The sequence below is a fragment of the Lissotriton helveticus genome, chromosome 7, assembly GCF_964261635.1.
Source record: "Lissotriton helveticus chromosome 7, aLisHel1.1, whole genome shotgun sequence".
Taxonomy (NCBI): Eukaryota; Metazoa; Chordata; class Amphibia; order Caudata; family Salamandridae; genus Lissotriton; species Lissotriton helveticus.
Window position 1 is genome coordinate 18,333,988 of NC_136068.1, and position 18,471 is coordinate 18,352,458.

Genomic DNA, 18,471 nt, shown 5'->3' on the forward strand with positions numbered 1-18,471 from the left:
AGCGGTAAGATCTTTCGAAGGGACCTGATAAGGGTAAAGCAGCAGGACACCGTTTTCGCCACCTGAGCCTCGATGCTCAACTTGCTGTCCATCATGACGCCCAAATTACGGACAGTTTTAACCGGTTGAACTTTTATAGATGTTTCTGGAGGCCAGATATTATCCGGAAAATGGCGAGGAATCCGATTCCCAGCGCAGAAAAGCACCTCAGTCTTGCTAGTGTTAAACTGCAAGGAGTTATTATGTAACCAACCGGCAGTGTCCCGCAGACAGTCATGAAGTATCTCCAGCGGGATCGACTCCTCACCCTCCCAAGACAGAATTAGTTGGGTGTCATCTGCGTAATTGATTGCATTTATCTTATAAGACTTGATCAGAGCAATCAGGGGTTTCAGGTAAAGGTTGAACAAGATCGGGCTAACTGCCGAACCCTGAGGAACCCCTTGTGACACCGGAGAGAACGCAGATTGAAAAGGGGGGAGGGACACCGCCTGTTTTCTATCCTGCAAAAAGGAGCGGAACCAGCGCTAGGCACTGACACTCACCCCGGCCTCACTCAATCTTCTCAGGAGGATCTCGTGGTTTACCGTGTCAAATGCGGCAGACAGGTCAAGTAGAATCAGAGCTGCTGCTTGACCTCTGTCTGCACGCCTTTGAAGATCATCCATGGCGGTAATCAGCGCTGTCTCGATCCCATGGGCCGGACGAAAGCCAAATTGTATTTCTTCCAGAAATTGGTGCTGCTCCAGATGTTTGGAAAGGAGTGAGCTAACCCAACGTTCAACAATTTTTGCAGGGAACGGTAGCAAGGAGATTGGTCTATAGTTCCTTAAGCATTCCGGGTCCAAAGATGTTTTTTTCAAAAGCGGGAATACCAAGGCCTGTTTCCAGTGTGTAGGAACTATACCACTAGCCAAAGATTGATTACAAATCCTGCAAAGGGTGGGAAATAGTTCCTCTCCGTAGTCTTTCCAGATCTTATGAGGGATTGGGTCCAGGGGTGAGCCAGATGAAATACCCCGAGCCAGCCTGCCGAAGTCATCCTCCGTGACTGGAGGTAACTCCAAGAGTAAATCAGCAGGCTGCCAGCCAGGGCACTCATCCCCACCCTCTGCGCCCCCATCCCCTAGACCAGAGGAGCTAGTTGATTCAGTGGCTGTACTGAGATCGTTTATAATGGCATGAATTTTTTCCTTAAAAAACTAAGCCCAGTTATCGCAGAGTGCCTGCTTGGGGGGTATCGACTTCTTAGAGCAGTCAGGGCTAGTTAAACTATTCAGGATATAAAAAATGCTCTTAGAGCTATTTGCGGCACTGCAAATCGTAGAGCAGAAGTAGTCGGCTTTGGATTTGTGAATCAGGGTCTTATATTCGGCGAGTTTAGCTTTCCAAAGCAGTTATGTTATGTTATGTTAAAAGGGGTGCTTCTATAGTGCACGGCTACTCCGAGGAGTGTCCCGGCGCTGTCGGAGCCTCACTGGTCAGGAGAAAAACAGAAGAAAAAGGCGGTACAGTCAGCATGATAAGAGGGTAGGTGGAAGAAGTTATTGCTGAAACAGCCAGGTTTTCAAATCCTTTCTGAAGGCCAGAAGATTGGGGCAGGATCTGAGCGCGAGAGGAAGATCTTTCCACAGCAGGGGCGCAAGATGTTTAAAGGAGCGTCCGCCCAGGCGAGCCCGATGTATCCTAGGGGTGACTGCCTTGGCTTGTGACGACGAACGAAGGGATCTCGAAGGAAGGTAGAAAGTGATCCACTTTTGAAGATAGCGGGCGCCTAAACCATGCAAGGCTTTAAAGGCGATGGTCAGAGCCTTAAAAGCGATCCGCTTCTTAATGGGCAGCCAATGAAGAGTTCTGAGGAGCTCAGAGGCCCTGGCTCTTCTGGTAAGGCCAAAAATGGCCCGGGCTCCCGAGTTCTGTACTATCTGGAGGCGCGATATGAGGTATTCCGGTAGGCCAAGGTACAGAACGTTAGCGTAGTCCAGGCGAGAGCCAATCAGGGCCTGCACCGTGGTCTTTCTGTGCTCGATGGATAGTAGGGGCAGGAACTTCCTCAGCATCCTCAGGATCGCAAAGCATCTGCCAGCCAGGCCCGACACTTGACCCCTGAAAGAGAGGCAGTTGTCGACCTGGATATCTAGATTCTTCGCCGACCCAGAGTCACTGTCAGGTGGAAACATGGCGGCCGGCCACCATTCCTTCCACCTGGGATCAGCGGGGCAGCCAAAGAAGAGAACTTCCGACTTTTCGGAGTTGCATTTGAGGCAATGTTGGCTGAACCAGTCAAACACCGCCTCAAGGCAGTCCCGTATGGAAGTCCCGTCAAAGTCGTGGCCCTTGTCGCAGGTGAACAGGAGTTGTGTGTCGTCAGCGTAGGACACGATCTGGGCCCCAAAACCCTCCGCGAGTGCCGCCAAAGGGGTCATGTAAATGTTAAAAAGCGCTGGGCTCAAGATTGAACCCTGCGGAACTCCGACCTCCAGAGGTGGCATCGCGGCGGAAAAAGGTGGGGCCCAGATAGTTTGCTGACGGTTGGAGAGGAAGGACCGGAACCAGTTGAACACCGTCCCCCTCAGACTCACCTCCCAGAGTCTTGCTAAGAGGCGGTCATGGGGGACGGTGTCGAAGGCCGCAGAGAGGTCAAGCATCACCAGTACGACTTTTTCTCCCTTGTCCAAGGTTGCCTTGATCACTTCGGTGACCTCGAGAAGAGCGTTTTCGGTGCTCAGGTTAGAGCGAAAGCCAGACTGGGATCTATGTAGTATGTCATTAGTTTCTAAAAAGTGGGACAAGGAAGTGTGGACATGTTTCTCAACCACTTTCGCGAGGGCAGGCAGAAGGGAGATGGGTCGGTAGTTGGCATGAGAGTCCGGGTCCAGATTGGGTTTCTTGAGTAATGGCAGGATGAGTGCCTGTTTCCAAGGCTGCGGGACTTCACCTGTGCTAAGTGAGAGGTTGAGGACCGGGTTTATGAGATGGTTGAGGGTGGGGGCTAGTTGGGCAAGGGTTTTGGCAGGGCAAGGGTCATGGGGAGAGCCTGATTTAAGTTTTGTTAGGAGGACCAGTGACGCCTGAAGAGACATAAAAGGGAAGTTACAAAGGGAGGGCTCTGATGCGTAAGATGAAGGATCCGGGGACCAAGGAGTGGGAGTATAATTTTTATTGGGAGCACCAAAAGATAGCTGGATCTTTTTAGCAGTCTGCTAGAATCTTTATAACCTAGCCTCCATTTCCTCTCAGCCTGTTTACAGGCTAGTTTTAAGGCCCTTAAGGATTCATTAAACCAAGGAGCCGAGGCTCTGCCCTTATAACTTCGTTTTTTTGTGGGGCGTGGGAATCTACAATCGTGGTGATCCTAAGACACAATGAAGCATAGTTCTCATCAACCTGATTATCTAGGGAAAAACAGTCCCCGACCTTAAATACCACGTCAGGGGATCCCAGCCGCCCAAGGGCTTTCCAGTCCCTACACAAAAAGGATTAGTTACTTACCTGTAATCCTAGTTCCCCTCGAGGGGTATACTCATCAAAGTCATAAGCACTGAATAGTCCCGCCCACGTGCGGGACCCCGGAGCAATAGCCAATAATATGCATATATCTACATATATATATAAATACATATAAATATGCATAAAATAACCATATATATATAGATAATATGCATATACATATACATATGCAGCCCAATATACACCATACTAGGCTTAAAAACTGCCATTATTGCCTGTAAAATCTTTACATTTGCTAAATAAAGACATATAAATTACATTATATGACAATGCAAAGAAGAAAACACTGCCCTGGTTTTCTTTGAAACACACAACCTTTACTTTCAAAGGTAAAAACAGGCAGGATCATAGAGGCAGCTTTAGCCTAGATAGGCTGCATTGTAACAACAGACAAATCTGGCGCCATGCCTTTAAGACCTCTGTGAGCCTCCAGGCTGCCATCATGCACCACAGGTGACAGTAAGGTCAGTTCTTTTGAACGGCGTATAACAGTGTGATAACTGCATGGGTAAAATGTAAAATAGACAGCGGGTGGGTGCGCTTATGACTTTGATGTGTATACCCCTGGAAGAGAACTAGGATTACAGGTAAGTAACTAATCCTTCTCTTCCAGGGGATACTCATCAATAGTCATAAGCACTGAATAGAATAGCAAGCCCATACCATACCCTGCGGACGAATACCAGACTCTCTAAACAGTATACTAATATATATATATATTACCCAAACAAATTCCTCAGGGATGCTTGACCAACTTGAGCATCCGCCTGAGTATCAGAATCAAGGCAGTAATGGCGAGCAAAAGTATGAACCGAACGCCACGTAGCTGCCTTACAAATTTCATGAACAGGAACATTTTTAAGCATTGCTATAGTAGCAGCCTTTCCTCTAGTTGAGTGCGCTCTCGGTTTGCTCGGGAGCTGTTCCCGTGCCAACTGATAAGATAACGTAATGCATTACACAATCCATCTAGAAATGGACCTCTTAGACGCAGGCAAGCCCGTATTCAGAAGACCGTAGTTCACAAACAGATGATCAGTCTTTCTAACACTCTTAGTTTTATCAAGATAAAACTTCAAAACTCTTTTTAAATCCAAAGAGTGCAGAGCTTTTTCAGCTGGAGTGCTCGGATTAGCAAAAAACGTAGGCAGTGTAACTGACTGGTTAATGTGAAAATCCGAGACTACCTTAGGAAGGAATCTTGGATGAGTCCGAAGCACCACTCTATTCACATGGAAAACGAGATAGGGTTCTGTAGCACAAAAAACCTGAATCTCGCTCACCCTGCGCGCAGAAGTGATAGCTACGAGGAAGGACACCTTCCACGACAGATGTTGAAGGGAGGCCTTATGAATAGGTTCGAATGGAGGACCCATCAATTTAGACAAAACCACATTAAGCTCCCAAGGAGGAGAGGGAGCCCTCACGGAAGGATACACTTTCCTGAGACCCTCCAGAAAATCCTTCACAACTGGCATTTGAAAGAAAGAAACCTGGGTAGGGGACTTTCGATATGCTGTTATTGCTGCCAGATGGACCTTTATAGAGGAATACTATAAACCTGCTTTGGCCAAAGAAAGTAAGTATGGTAACAGTACCTGTTCCTGACCTCGAATAGGGTCATGACCTTCAGCAGCACACCAAATGAAAAACCGCTTCCACTTGAAAGCATACGACTTTCTTGTAGAAGCTCTCCTTGCCTTTCCTAAAATGTGCATACAGTCCTGTGAGAGATCTAGATGTCCATACTGGACGAACTCAGGAACCATACTGCTAGCTTCAGGGACGCAGGTTGGGATGGAACATCCTGACGTTCTCTCTGGTCAGCAGATCCGGACAGCAAGGAAGCCTCCTGTGCGGTACTTTGGATAGATACAGGAGATCCGGGTACCACCATTGGCGAGGCTAATCCGGAGCCACCAGGATCATGTCTGTCTTGGACTTGTACAGCTTCTTGATCACCAAGGGAATGAGTGGAATCGGTGGAAAAGCGTAGAGTAATGTCTCTGACCAGTCCATCCATAGAGCATTCCCCTTGGACCCTCGTTGCGGGTACCTGGACGCGAAGACGCGGCATTTTGCGTTTCCGGCGTCCGCAAAGAGATCGATTTCTGGTGACCCCCAGGCTTGGAAGATATCTCTTATCACTTCGTCTTTTAAGACCCAGTCGTGTGCTTCTGCGAAGTGTCTGCTTAGGTCGTCTGCTTGGACGTGGAGGACGCCGGGCAGATGGACAGCTGAAATTTTCATACCCCGAGCCAGAAGCCACTTCCAGATCGCTTGCGCTTCCAGCGACAGAGGTCTGGATCTCGTTCCGCCCTGCTTGTTCAGATAGTACATCGTTGTTGTGTTGTCCGTCTGAACAAGTAGAGAGGATGTCTTGATCGCGGGAAAGAAAGCCTTGAGAGCTAGATGGACAGCTCTGAGTTCCAACATGTTTATATGATACAGTCTTTCTTTCTCTGACCGCACTCCTTGAACTTGAAGGGACCCCAGATGGGCGCCCCATCCCTGAAGGGACGCATCTGTCACCAGCGATCGTCTGGACATGTCCTCTTGAAAAGGCACTCCCAGATGACTCCGCTGCATCCACCATCGAATGGAGATCCACACTGACAGAGGTAGTGACAGTTTGTCCTCCCAACGGTTTGAAAACTGGGACCATTGATCCTCCAGAGACTGCTGCAGAGGTCTCATGTGCAGCCTGGCGTTCGGAACGAGGAAGATGCAAGACGCCATGGACCCTAGCAGAGACGAGATCTGTCTGGCCGTTGGTCGAGGAATCTTTAGTAAGGTTTGACACTTGAGGAGAATGGAGGATAGTCTCTCCTCCGAAGGATACGCTTTTGTGTCCTTTGAATCCAGAAGTGCGCCCAGGTAGTGTATCCTCTGCGTGGGATTGAGGATAGACTTTTTGAAGTTTACGTGCAGGCCAAGCCTCCGCAGCTGATGTATACAGAACGTGAGATGTTGCTGAAGCAGAATCGGAGAAGCACTCTTTAGCAGCCAATCGTCTAGATAGGGATAGACGAAAATATGTCTCTTCCTTAGGAAAGCCGCTATGACTGCCATGCACTTTGAGAAGGTGCGAGGAGCTGACTTTAGCCCGAAGGGCAAGACTTGTGAACTGGTAATGGCTGGTTTGTATGCAAAACCTTAGAAACTTCCGATGCTTTGGGGCGATGGGGATGTGAAAATAAGCATCTTGAAGATCTATGGAGCACATCCTGTCCCTTTGATGCAGAGGTGGAATTATTGGATGTAACGCCAGCATTCTGAACTTTTCTTGTTTTTTTTTTTTTGTCCTTATTTGCCACAATGGTTTTGTTTCCATGATGAAGTCGAGTGGTAAACAAGCGGGATGCTGCCTCAGCTAATGAATAGCTGGTAGGGCTCAACTTGACCCTTGTTACTTAACCCTCAGCTCCTCCTTCTCAACCAACTCTAATTCACCAAACAAAAACCAATCAAGAAAGGAGTGGATAATTCCACAATGATATCAGGCCCTGGGTTAGTTCTAAGTGACTTAATCATTGGACCCGGGAAAAAAAACCAAAAAAAAACCGGACACTCAGTGCGCCCAATTTAATAGATGCCAAAACGCCTTTTTGTTTGAATTACCAGACCTACCCAGGTCTAATCTGGAGATCGTTAATATAGAGGTGTACCAATCTTCGATTGTAGGGGACATAAAGTCTTTCCATTTTCATATCTCCCTCCTGGCAAGCAAGATAGAGTAAAAAACTAGCTTCTTCTCTGAGCTTTGGAGACCATCCAAAATACCAAAGATAACCAGTGGGAGATCGAGGACTATATTCAAGTTCAAAGATAACGACAAAGTTCTTTTTATGTCCTCCCAAAAAGTTGGCAAAATGGGGCACTCAAAAAACATGTGACAGTGTGAAGCAGCTACCAAACCGCATTTAGGGCATGTTACCGGGCTCCCCTGGGTAAATTTCGAAAGCCTTAGGGGAGAGTAATAGGCCCTATGGATGGTGAAGATGTGATTTCTACGGAGCCAAGATGGTTTTACTACATCCCACAACATTCCACAGGATAGGCTCCAGAGCTCTTGCAGATTACAACCCATTATGGTAGATGACCAAAGCTCTTCTGGTAGTGAGAAAGCCTTTCTTCCATAATCAGGTTATACCAGGATGAAATTTCCTTTTTAGCAGGAGATTTATCGACTAAGGATGATATTAATTGGCTGTGGCCACCTAGGGGGAATTTATTTCCACGAGTTGTCCGAGAGACATATGCGTGGGACCAACTAGCTATTTGCATATACTTGAATCTAGCAAAGTTGGGGCCAATGGTGTTTCTAAGACACTCCCACGGGAGCAGCTCCCCTTCTATGAACAAATCACCCCAAACAGCCAACCCAGCTTCCTTAATTGGGATCGCTAGACTGTCACTCAACCAAACCGGACTCTCAGGGAGATCCCAAAGCAGAGTCCTACTATTGTAGTACCCTACCTTAATGGTTTTAGTTATCTGTGCCCACATTTTGGCCATTCCTTGCAGAATCTTCAGCTTAATTTATTTTAAAAACTTGGGGTCCCCAAACTTGAACAGAAACCCTGATTGGCTAACACCTTCTCCTGTAAGAAGGGTGGAATACAAAGAACCAGCCCCATACTCAGATGGATTTTTAAAAAGCACTCTGACATGAGATAGTTGGAATGCCCATGCATATGTCTGAAAGTCTGGGGCCGCGATTCCACCCTTTTCTCTACGCCTCCTCAACTTTTTCCAGGAGATCCACGAGAGGCGCTTACTCCAAATAAAGGAATTAATATCAGATTGTAGTTTATTTATTAACGAGGGATCAAAATATAACGGAATTGTGTTACAAAGAAAATAAATTTTAGGCAAAATAGACATTTTAATTAAATTAACCCTTCCTAAAAATGATAGAGGGAGTTGTGCCCATGACAGTAATAATTTACGGCATTCCTTAGCTACAGTTTCGAAATTTATCTTGCCGATCTGATTGATATCCTTAATGATGTTAATGCCCAGATATCTCATCTTATTTCCAGGACGTACTGTGATATCTGCTGGAATCTGATCTACGTTCCATATCAACATCTCCGTCTTATCAGGGTTGATCTCGTACCCAGAGATTTCACCAAACTCAGAGGCCATCTTTAATACTGCAGGAAGTGCGGTGTGTACCTCTCATATATACACCAGAATATCATCGGCGTATAGGGCCACCTTTCTCTCCCACCCCTTATACATGAACAGTCTGATGTTAACATTCTCTCTTAAGCACTGGGCAAATGGTTCAATGTATAGATCGAACAGGAGTGGGGAGAGAGGGCAGCCCTGCCTTGTACCTCTCGAGATGTTCAGAGGGTCAGATAGAATGCCATTTACCAAAATACAGGCACTGGGGTTCTGATATAAAAGATCAATTGCCCGCCGTGTTTTTCTGCCCACGTTGAACTTTGCCAAGGACTCCGACAGGTAAACCCAGTTCACCCTGTCGAAGGCCTTGGTTGCGTCCAATGTGAGGACTGCTAAGGGGAGGGACTCCAGAGAGGCCATATCTATTGCCCCTATTAAATCATAAGTTAACCCATATAACTGTCGTCCGTTCACGAACCCCTTCTGATCTGAGTGAAGGATTTCAGGAGCCACCGTTGCAAGTCTTTTAGCCAGTATTGCGGTAAAAATTTTATAATCCACATTTAATATTGATATGGGTCTATACGACCCACATGCAATAGGTGACTTTCCGGGCTTTAGAATTAAAGTTATAGAAGCGTTATCCCAAGATGGTGGAGGGCGAATGCTGTCCTGTAAAATTTGGTTAAATAAAATTGTCAAAAAGAGGGCTAGTTCTTGCTCTAATACTCTATAAATTTCGGCTGGTAGATCGTCCGGTCCTGCCGCCTTTCCCTTTTTTGCATTTTGAACGGCTTTCCCATCTTCTCCCTCTGAAATTATACTATCCAATAACTCGCTCTGTTCTCTTGATAAGGCCGGCAGGGCTATTTGATTCAGCCATTCCCTGATTTGATCAGGTTCAGCACTTTTATCTTCGTGATATATTTCCTGAAAAAATTCTCTAAAAGCCTGTCTTATATCCAGGTCTGATGACCGTGGAACGTTGTTAACCATGATCAAGTCTATGTTATTACGAATTTGATTGGTTTTGGATTTCCAGGCCAATAACTTCCCTGCGCCCTCACCGTACTCAAAATGGGAGATCTTGCTAGCATCCCAACTTTCTTGAATACGCTGATTTAAGATTGAAGTTAATTGTCCCTTTAGGGAGAGGAGCTTATCCTGTAGGCCTGACAAGAAAGTTGCAGAGGAAGCCCAGTTGGTATCAATGTCTTGTTGGACTTTAGCTATATTTGCTTCAACTGAAGCGACCGCCTCCCTATATTCCTTCCTTCTATAAGACATCTTGGCGGTGATAAGGCCTCGTAAAAATGCCTTTAGGGAATCCCAGACAATACCATTATCAGCTGACCCAACATTCTCATTAAGAAAATGCTGGACCTCGGTTTTAAGAGATAGGACGTCATCGGGGTGGGAAAGCAGCGAACGGTCAAATGTCCAGCTCCTAGATGAAGCATTAAAAGCCACCAAAAGCTCCAATACTACAGCCGCATGATCAGATAAATGTATGGGCAGATAATGAATATTCTTAACACCAGCAACTAAACTATGACTAATCAATACGAAATCAATCCGAGATTGATGGTGGTATTTGTAGTTTCTAAAAGAAACCCCCTGCTGAGTCCCAGACCTTTCCCTCCAAATATCCACGTATCCAAACTGGTTCATCGAGTTAAGCAAAAAAGTCCTGGATTTTGAAGGGATACGGGAACAGTTATTTTGCGACTTGTCTAGAATTGGATCAAGTACAATATTGAAATCTCCCGCGAATATTACTGGGTCGGGAAAAGATAAAAGATGAAAGAAAATGGTCTCTAATACTGAGGGATCGTCTTGGTTCGGGCCATAATACCCAACAAGTGTAAATTGAGCCCCCAAGATGTTTAATCAGGCAATGACCCATCTGCCACCTGGGTCCGCCATGAAAGTTATCAATCTAGCCTTTAGTTGTTTTTTATGGATCAAGGACACTCCCCTAGTATTCGTGGATTGGGAGGTGGAGACCGCAAAGTCAATCCACCTATTTTCCTTCACCAGTACATCTAACTCAGATTGAGTCAAGTGGGTTTCCTGGAGCAGAATGACCTGCGCCTCTATATCTCGAAGATGCTGAAACAATTTTCTGCCCTGGGTTTAGTCCGCAGGCCATTTATGTTCCAGGAAAATATCTTTAGATTAGCCATACCCATAGAAAAAAAAAGGGACCAGCCAAGTTCTTACCAGATAATGATACTGAAACCCAGGAATGCCGTTATACCATTCTAACCATTCTACCCAGGACAAACTCAGCTGCGAATCGTGAAGCAACCACTGAACTTCATGATAAAAAAACGTATTAGAATGACAGATGAGGATTTTTTTTGCTTTTAGCCCCCCCCACCCCATCCTCCCCACCCATTACCTCCCTCCCTCCCGTGGAGAACCCTAGATGTATCTAACCGGATCAAATCCAGTAGATGGCACCCCCCTACGGGCCCCGGCTAGCCCATCTGGTCCTAACCTAACCCTAGTACCGGACTCTTGAGTTTAAAGACCAATGTAACCCGATTTATGTGCAACTTGATATGAAAAAATATAATTTTTTTATATTTTAGTTTCCCTTTGTGTGTATATGTGCTTTTTTTTCCAAGCGTCTATCGTTTATCTAAATGTCTTAAACAAAGGGGGAAGATAACTCAACTTGAATTTACTCCAATCTCCATGAAACACAACCTCCCCCTACACTGAAGAAGCCCTGTTGCCCAGCTCCAACAAAAGCTCATCTGCTGCCTGCACTGTCCTGATGTTGTACATTTTATTATTGTGCATTACTTTTAACGCAGCAGGAAATGTTATCTTAGCTGTAGCGCCTACCTTCCTGAAAGCGTCTAAGCGCCTACCCAATTCCCACTGTCTCTCAAGTGTGACCCTAGCCAGGTCTGATCCTATTTGAAAAGAGAACCCCTTCCCTGATAAGGATTTCTGTTTAAGGGCTTGATTGAGAATGTGTTCCTTGAGGGCATATGTGTGAAAATTAATCAGGATCTTACGCGGTTTAGGCCTTTGTGGGTTACGTTTAAAAGGTTCTCTATGTACCCTTTGGATGTCAGTGGCGAGCTCCTCCACTGAACAGCCCAGGCTTAGTGAGGCTTTCAGAAGCTGAACCACGAACTGTTTAATTTCTGAACCTTCAGATCCTTCAGGCACATTAAGGACTCAAATGTTATTACGTCTGGCGTTAATTTCCAGCACCTCCATCCTGTCCTGAAGGGTTTGATCTTCTCTCTTTACCTTCACTATGTCCTCCTCAACTTTGTCTACATGGAGTGACAACACTCCCATGTTCTCTTCCAGTACACCTGTTCTTGACGCCAGGCCATCAAGTTAGGTACCTAGGGACTCATAATAGCTCCTCATCTCTGTTTGATTAGCTGAGGACTCCTCCAAACCGCTCTTTATCTCCTGGGAGAGTGTGGAAAACATAGCCATCAACGATGCTGCTGAGATGCCAGCTGCAGCGTCCGCTGGAGTCAAACTAGCAGGAACAAGTATATTGCTTTGTTGCTGTATAGTAACCAGGGGTGAGAGCTCTTTTTCACCTTTGTTCTCTATAGGTTATTCGTCTCTTGCCCCAGTTACTAACCCCTCAGTAGAATCAACAAGAGCAGCAGCAGAGGGTACCTGCTCTCCCCTATCTAAACTTGTACCACCCACCGGACTTCCAGAACTGTCCATGAGCTGCCTCTCTTCAACCAATGCTAATGGTGAGCTGCTTACTGCTAAAGAGACAATCACGTTTCCTAAAGAGTCTAGAATATCAGCAGAAACGTCAGCTTGGGATGCTGTAAGTGCCAATCCTTCATGCATAGAGGTTGAGGGAATACTCGGACTCAAACCCGGGACCATGGCTGGTACCGAGGACAAGCTCAAGGTAGGTAGAGGGAAGGGGTTAGAAGCAGTGCCAGGAGCCATTGCCGGTGATAAACCTACATCTGCGGCATCATTAAAGGCAGCCATTTCCTGATTCTTTGAGAGGTGCAACACTTGCGGCAAAGCCTTAAAATAAGAAAGCAAAGATGCCGTAATTTTAGAGCTTGCTTCTGCAATGTTAGCGCTCTTGGCATTCGCCCTTGTTTTAGCCTTTGTTTTAACACTGTTCAAATGTGTACAATTAGTTTTCACCTCTGTTGTTAAAAAAGAATAGGATCCCTTTTCCGTTGGGGGGGCTGCCCTACATAAAGTCTTAACCAGCGTTTTCCCCCTTTTTCGACCACTTTGCCCCTGAGATCTAGTTTTAATCTGGGGGTGGAATTTAATTCTGGGCTGATCACCACTCGAGTACTCCCGTTACCGCTCCTGGAACACCCTTCAACCACCTCGTCAGCCACTTTCACAGAGGACACCAATTCCCCACAGCTCCGCGTGGAAACACCGCACGACACACGCACCAGATTGCGTGCTTTCCTGCCCCTCCTCAGCTCCAGGGCGGCTGAAGACCACTGTCGCAGGACCACTGGGAAAATCTCGTGCCTCTGTATAGCGTACGGCGCCTCCTCTCTATCACCGGTATCAGAAGCAGAGACGCTGAAAACCGCCGCGGTAACGCGGCCGCTGCAACAAGGCATAGAAAAGGTGAAAAGACTCCCCTGCCGGGGGAGGTACAAAGACACCAAACGTTGCTGATTTCCAAAATCAATTGCCTATTAGGAGCGGATAGTAAGCTCCGAAGTAAGGGCTACAAACATATTCATTTTTAGCCGGGTCGGGATCAGGTCAGATCACCGGATAGAAGCAAGCAGGAGCCCACTTCACGGATCACCACGGCAGCTCAGCCGTCACCGCCATGTTCTCTCCCTCAATTTCCTTATAATTCTTAAATCTATTAAACGACTTCTTCTTGCCGATTGAATTGATTGAGGCGCCTGAGATCTAGTATGGGCCTGAACTCCTTGTTTGGACCTTTCTTTGGAACTAGAAAATATCGGGAGTAAATGCCTTGTCGTCGCTGTGTCTTCGGGACCTCCTCGATGGCCTTCTTTAGGATTAATAAAGACACCTCCTGTTTCAAAAGATGAAGTCGATGGATCGCAGTCTTTTGAGGAGGAATGGAAGGTGGAGGAGACTTGAACCTGATTGTATATCCATTTTGTACAATATTCAGCACCCATTTGTCGATTGTGATGTTTTTCCACTCTTCCAGGCAAAAACGAACACTTCCCCCCCACCGGAGTGGGTAACTGGCTCAGGGGAAGCAAAAACTCACTGTTTTTGTTGCTGCTGCTTGTTTCCAGGTGCAGATTGTCTGGAAATCACACCCCTTCCTCTACCAGGACGATGCTGGGAGAACTGAGATCTTCCCTGATTCTGCTGTGACGACCATTGAGGGGTTTGAACCCTCTGTTGGTTCTGTCTCCGATCGTAAGGATGGTAGTTTTTCTTAAAGTCCTTTCTCTTTTCGAGACCAACAGCTCTCACAGTATCAAGCTCAGTCTTCCTTCTTGACATCTCATCGTCAGCATGAGAGCCAAAGAGCGATTTTCCATTAAATGGCAGATGAAGTATTCGGTGTTGCGCTTCAGGCTTAAGACCCGTAAGCCTTAGCCAAGCTGAGAGCCTGTGTAGACAGGTCGGAAGCATCAGCAGCTGCGCTAATCACCTGGTTAGCCACTAGCCCACCTTCATGAAGGATTTCAAGAAAATCATGCTCGTCTTCATTGGGGAGTTTTTCTGCAAACCGAGACATGGAATCCCATAGTGCGCGGTCATAGCGACCTAGTAAAGCGGAGGCGCTGGCGACCTTCATGTAGGAAGCAGAGGTGGCACACATTCTCTTCCCTACTGAGTCCATAGCTTTGCTGTCTTTATCAGGAGCGGTACAAAAGGGGGTGGTGATGGACAGAGCATCTGAACCAATCAAACACTAACACCCAGTCAAAAGATCTGGGTTTGACCCATCACCGTTCTTTAGCCCACTCTGCCACCCCAGTTCAGACATGGCTATATGCAAATCAGTCTGACCCTGTCCCTCATGGGAACAGTCCAGCCCGAACTGCCAAGCCATGCCTTCCCTGGACCGGAAACAAGCTTCCGAGGACCGGTTTCTGGCATTACAGCCGTCTTCAGCCCGGCATGCTTGAATCCAGTGGCAAAGTGAGCAAGGGACTCACGTCTGAGCATATCCTGCCACACTTATGGCGGCCAAAAGCGGTACAAAAGGGGGTGGTGATGTGCGGAGCATCTGAACCAATCAAACACTCGCACCCAGTCAAAAGATCTGAGTTTGACCCATCACCGTTCTTTAGCCCACTCTGCCACCCCAGTTCAGACATGGCTATATGCAAATCATTCTGACCCTGTGCCTCATGGGAACAGTCCAGCCCGAACTGCCAAGCCATGCCTTCCCTGGACCGGAAACAAGCTTCCGAGGACCGGTTTCTGGCATTACAGCCGTCTTCAGCCCAGCTTGCTTGAATCCAGTGGCAAAGTGAGCAAGGGACTCATGTCTGAGCATACCCTGCCACACTTATGGCGGCCAAAAGCGGTACAAAAGAGGGTGGTGATGGACGTAGCATCTGAACCAATCAAACACTCACACCCAGTCAAAAGATCTGGGTTTGACCCATCACCGTTCTTTAGCCCACTGCCACCCCAGTTCAGACATGGCTATATGCAAATCAGTCTGACCCTCTGCCTCATGGGAACAGTCCAGCCCGAACTGCCAAGCCATGCCTTCCCTGGACCGGAAACAAGCTTCCGAGGACCGGTTTCTGGCATTACAGCCGTCTTCAGCCCGGCTTTCTTGAATCCAGTGGCAAAGTGAGCAAGGGACTCATGTCTGAGAATACCCTGCCACATTTATGGCGGCCAAAAGCGGTACAAAAGGGGGTGGTGATGGACAGAGCATCTGAACCAATCAAACACTCACGCCCAGTCAAAAGATCTGGGTTTGACTCATCACCGTTCTTTAGCCCACTCTGCCACCCCAGTTCAGACATGGCTATATGCAAATCAGTCTGACCCTGTGCCGCATGGGAACAGTCCAGCCCGAACTGCCAAGCCATGCCTTCCCTGGACCGGAAACAAGCTTCCCAGGACCGGTTTCTGGCATTACAGCCGTCTTCAGCCCGGCTTGCTTGAATCCAGTGGCAAAGGGAGCAAGGGACTCACGTCTGAGCATACCCTGCCACACTTATGGCGGCCAAAATCGGTACAAAAGGGGGTGGTGATGGACAGAGCATCTGAACCAATCAAACACTCACACCCAGTCAAAAGATCTGGGTTTGACCCATCACCGTTCTTTAGACCACTCTGCCACCCCAGTTCAGACATGGCTATATGCAAATCAGTCTGACCCTGTGCCTCATGGGAACAGTCCAGCCCGAACTGCCAAGCCATGCCTTCCCTGATGGATTAAACCAAAATCTTTTGACTGGGCGTGAGTGTTTGATTGGTTCAGATGCTCCGTCCATCACCACCCCCTTTTGTACCGTCTTTATCAGGAGGCACAGAGGATGACGTCGCTCCTGTCTGATTCTTACGTGCCGCTGAGACGATGACCGAATCAGGTTGTGGCTCAGACCTCAGAAATAAAGGATCATTGTCCGGAGCCTTATACTTCTTTGCGATCCGCGAAGGAACCGCTCCCAAAGATGCAGGAGTTAAGAACTTGTGCTCCGCAGGCTCCAACAGACCTGGAACCAGAGGAAGTAAAGGCCTTGATGATAATTCTTGTCACTTCCAGTCTCTGATCTCCCCCAGCCATCGTGGCGAGATATTAGCCCCTGTAGGTGAAGGTGCTCCTGAGGGCTCTGGAGAGATTTGCACAATTCGCAGCCCAGGGGAGGAAGAGGAACTGCCAGAAGACACAATAGAAACCTTAGACCGGTCTTTGGACACCGTTCTAGGCCTCTTAGCCGCAGGAGACGTCGACGACAGCCTCCTCGACTTTTCCCTCGACAGCGACTTCCTCGGCGTCGACTTCCTCTGGGTCGACTTCCTCGGCGGCGACTTCCTCGGCGGCGACCTCCTCGGCGGCGACCTCCTCGACGACGATGGTCTCTTCAGCGTCGACGTCATGTGCCTCGACGGCGATGATTTTCTCGGCGTCGTGTGCCTCGACGCCACATGACTTGGGCTCTTCGACGTCGAAACCTCTACTGCCCGGTTCGACGTCGACGTCATGGCACCTCTCGACGGCGATCTTGACTGATGTTTCGAGCCTCTCGGCGGTGACCGTCGACGATGTCGAGTCCCGCCCTCTCACAGTCGTAGGGGAGCCAGACCTGGACCGCCTACGCTCATGTCGCTTCTCACCTTGCTTCGACGGCGAATTCTTCTTCGACGGCGAGGGATGTTTCGACATCGACGGACACCGCAACGGTAATTTCGATGCTGATTTTGAGCACACAGGTACCTTAGAAGAAGATCTGTCCCTCGAAGTTGAAGGAGACCGATGTTTTCTCTTCTCCCCTCTGTCCTTGCGCTCTTTGTGCTGAGAAGAAGGCTTCCTGGAATGAAATTCTTCTCTTCCACTCACAGTTTCTTCTCTGTCATGAAGGGTCTGAAGCCTGCTCTTCTCTCTCTCTCTCAAAGTCCTATTTGACAACTTGCTGCAGTGGTAGCAGAGTTCTGGCTTGTGAGAAGATGGTAGACAAGCTACACAGACCGAATGTGGGTCTGTCTTGGCCATTTTTTTACCACAGGCCGGACACTTAACAAATAAGGCCGGCATTATGACTGGAAAAATAGCCAAAAAGCAGCAAAAAAATTGTTGGATTAGTCAGATAATGACTAAAGACAGCGAGTAAAGACGAAAAAATTAGAGAAATACCAGAAGAAAGTGAAAAAATATCACCAACTGGCGAGCTCAATGCTCCAGGATCCTCACAGAAGGAGCCGGAAAGAAGAACTAACCTAACTGTCACCTGTGGTGCATGATGGGAGCCTGGAGGCTCACAGAGGTCTTAAAGGCACGGCGCCAGATTTTTCTGTTGTTACTATGCAGCCTATCTAGGCTAAAGCTGCCTCTATGATCCGGCCTGTTTTTACCTTTGAAAATAAAGGTTGTGTGTTTCAAAGAAAACCAGGGCAGTGTTTTCTTCTTTGCATTGCCATATAATGTAATTTATATGCCTTTATTTAGCAAATGTAAAGATTTTACAGGCAATAATGGCAGTGTTTAAGCCTAGTATGGTGTATATTGGGCTGCATATGTATATGTATATGCATATTATCTATATATATATGGTTATTTTATGTGTATTTATATGTATTTATATATATATGTAGATATATGCATATTATTGGCTATTGCTCCGGGGTCCCGCACGTGGGCGGGACTATTTAGTGCTTATGACTATTGATGAGTATCCCCTGGAAGAGAATTCAGTAGTAAAACCTTGTGCCTGGGTTCGGACCCCACTGCTATTAACATAACATTTGAGTAAGAAATGATCAGTCCAATCCATGGGCAGAATTTCTCACAAGTACACTAACTGGGGGACCGAAAAAATAAGGTCAAGTCGGTGTCCATCCTTGTGAGTGGCTTCCATGACATGCTGGTGGAGGCCGATACTTTCACAAGAGTGGAGAAGGTTGAGCAGCCCCGCGTCCAAGGAGCCATTCAGCCACAAATTGAAGTCCCCTAGGACTATCACTTTGTTATGGGAGGCTGCTATGTTAGTAAGGGTGGTTAGCAGCGACAACCATGTACGTCATTCACAATATGGACCATTAGCCATTGCAAACAGCATGCATGTTGCCACAGTACACATAACCACATATGCACAATCATTGTAAAATATGCCATAGATGACACATGCAGACTGGCAAGAGATCTGCGGT

General features: G+C 47.3%; 2 protein-coding genes across 3 annotated transcripts in view; one reads left to right on the forward strand and one right to left on the reverse strand.

The window, feature by feature from the left end:
• LOC144767944 (uncharacterized) overlaps positions 1-18,471 on the forward strand; it is a 124,695-nt gene that overhangs the window by 88,721 nt on the left and 17,503 nt on the right. The gene's annotated exons all lie outside the window — the stretch shown is intronic.
• LOC144767943 (cell adhesion molecule CEACAM8-like) overlaps positions 1-18,471 on the reverse strand; it is a 206,875-nt gene that overhangs the window by 69,613 nt on the left and 118,791 nt on the right. The window lies entirely within an intron of this gene.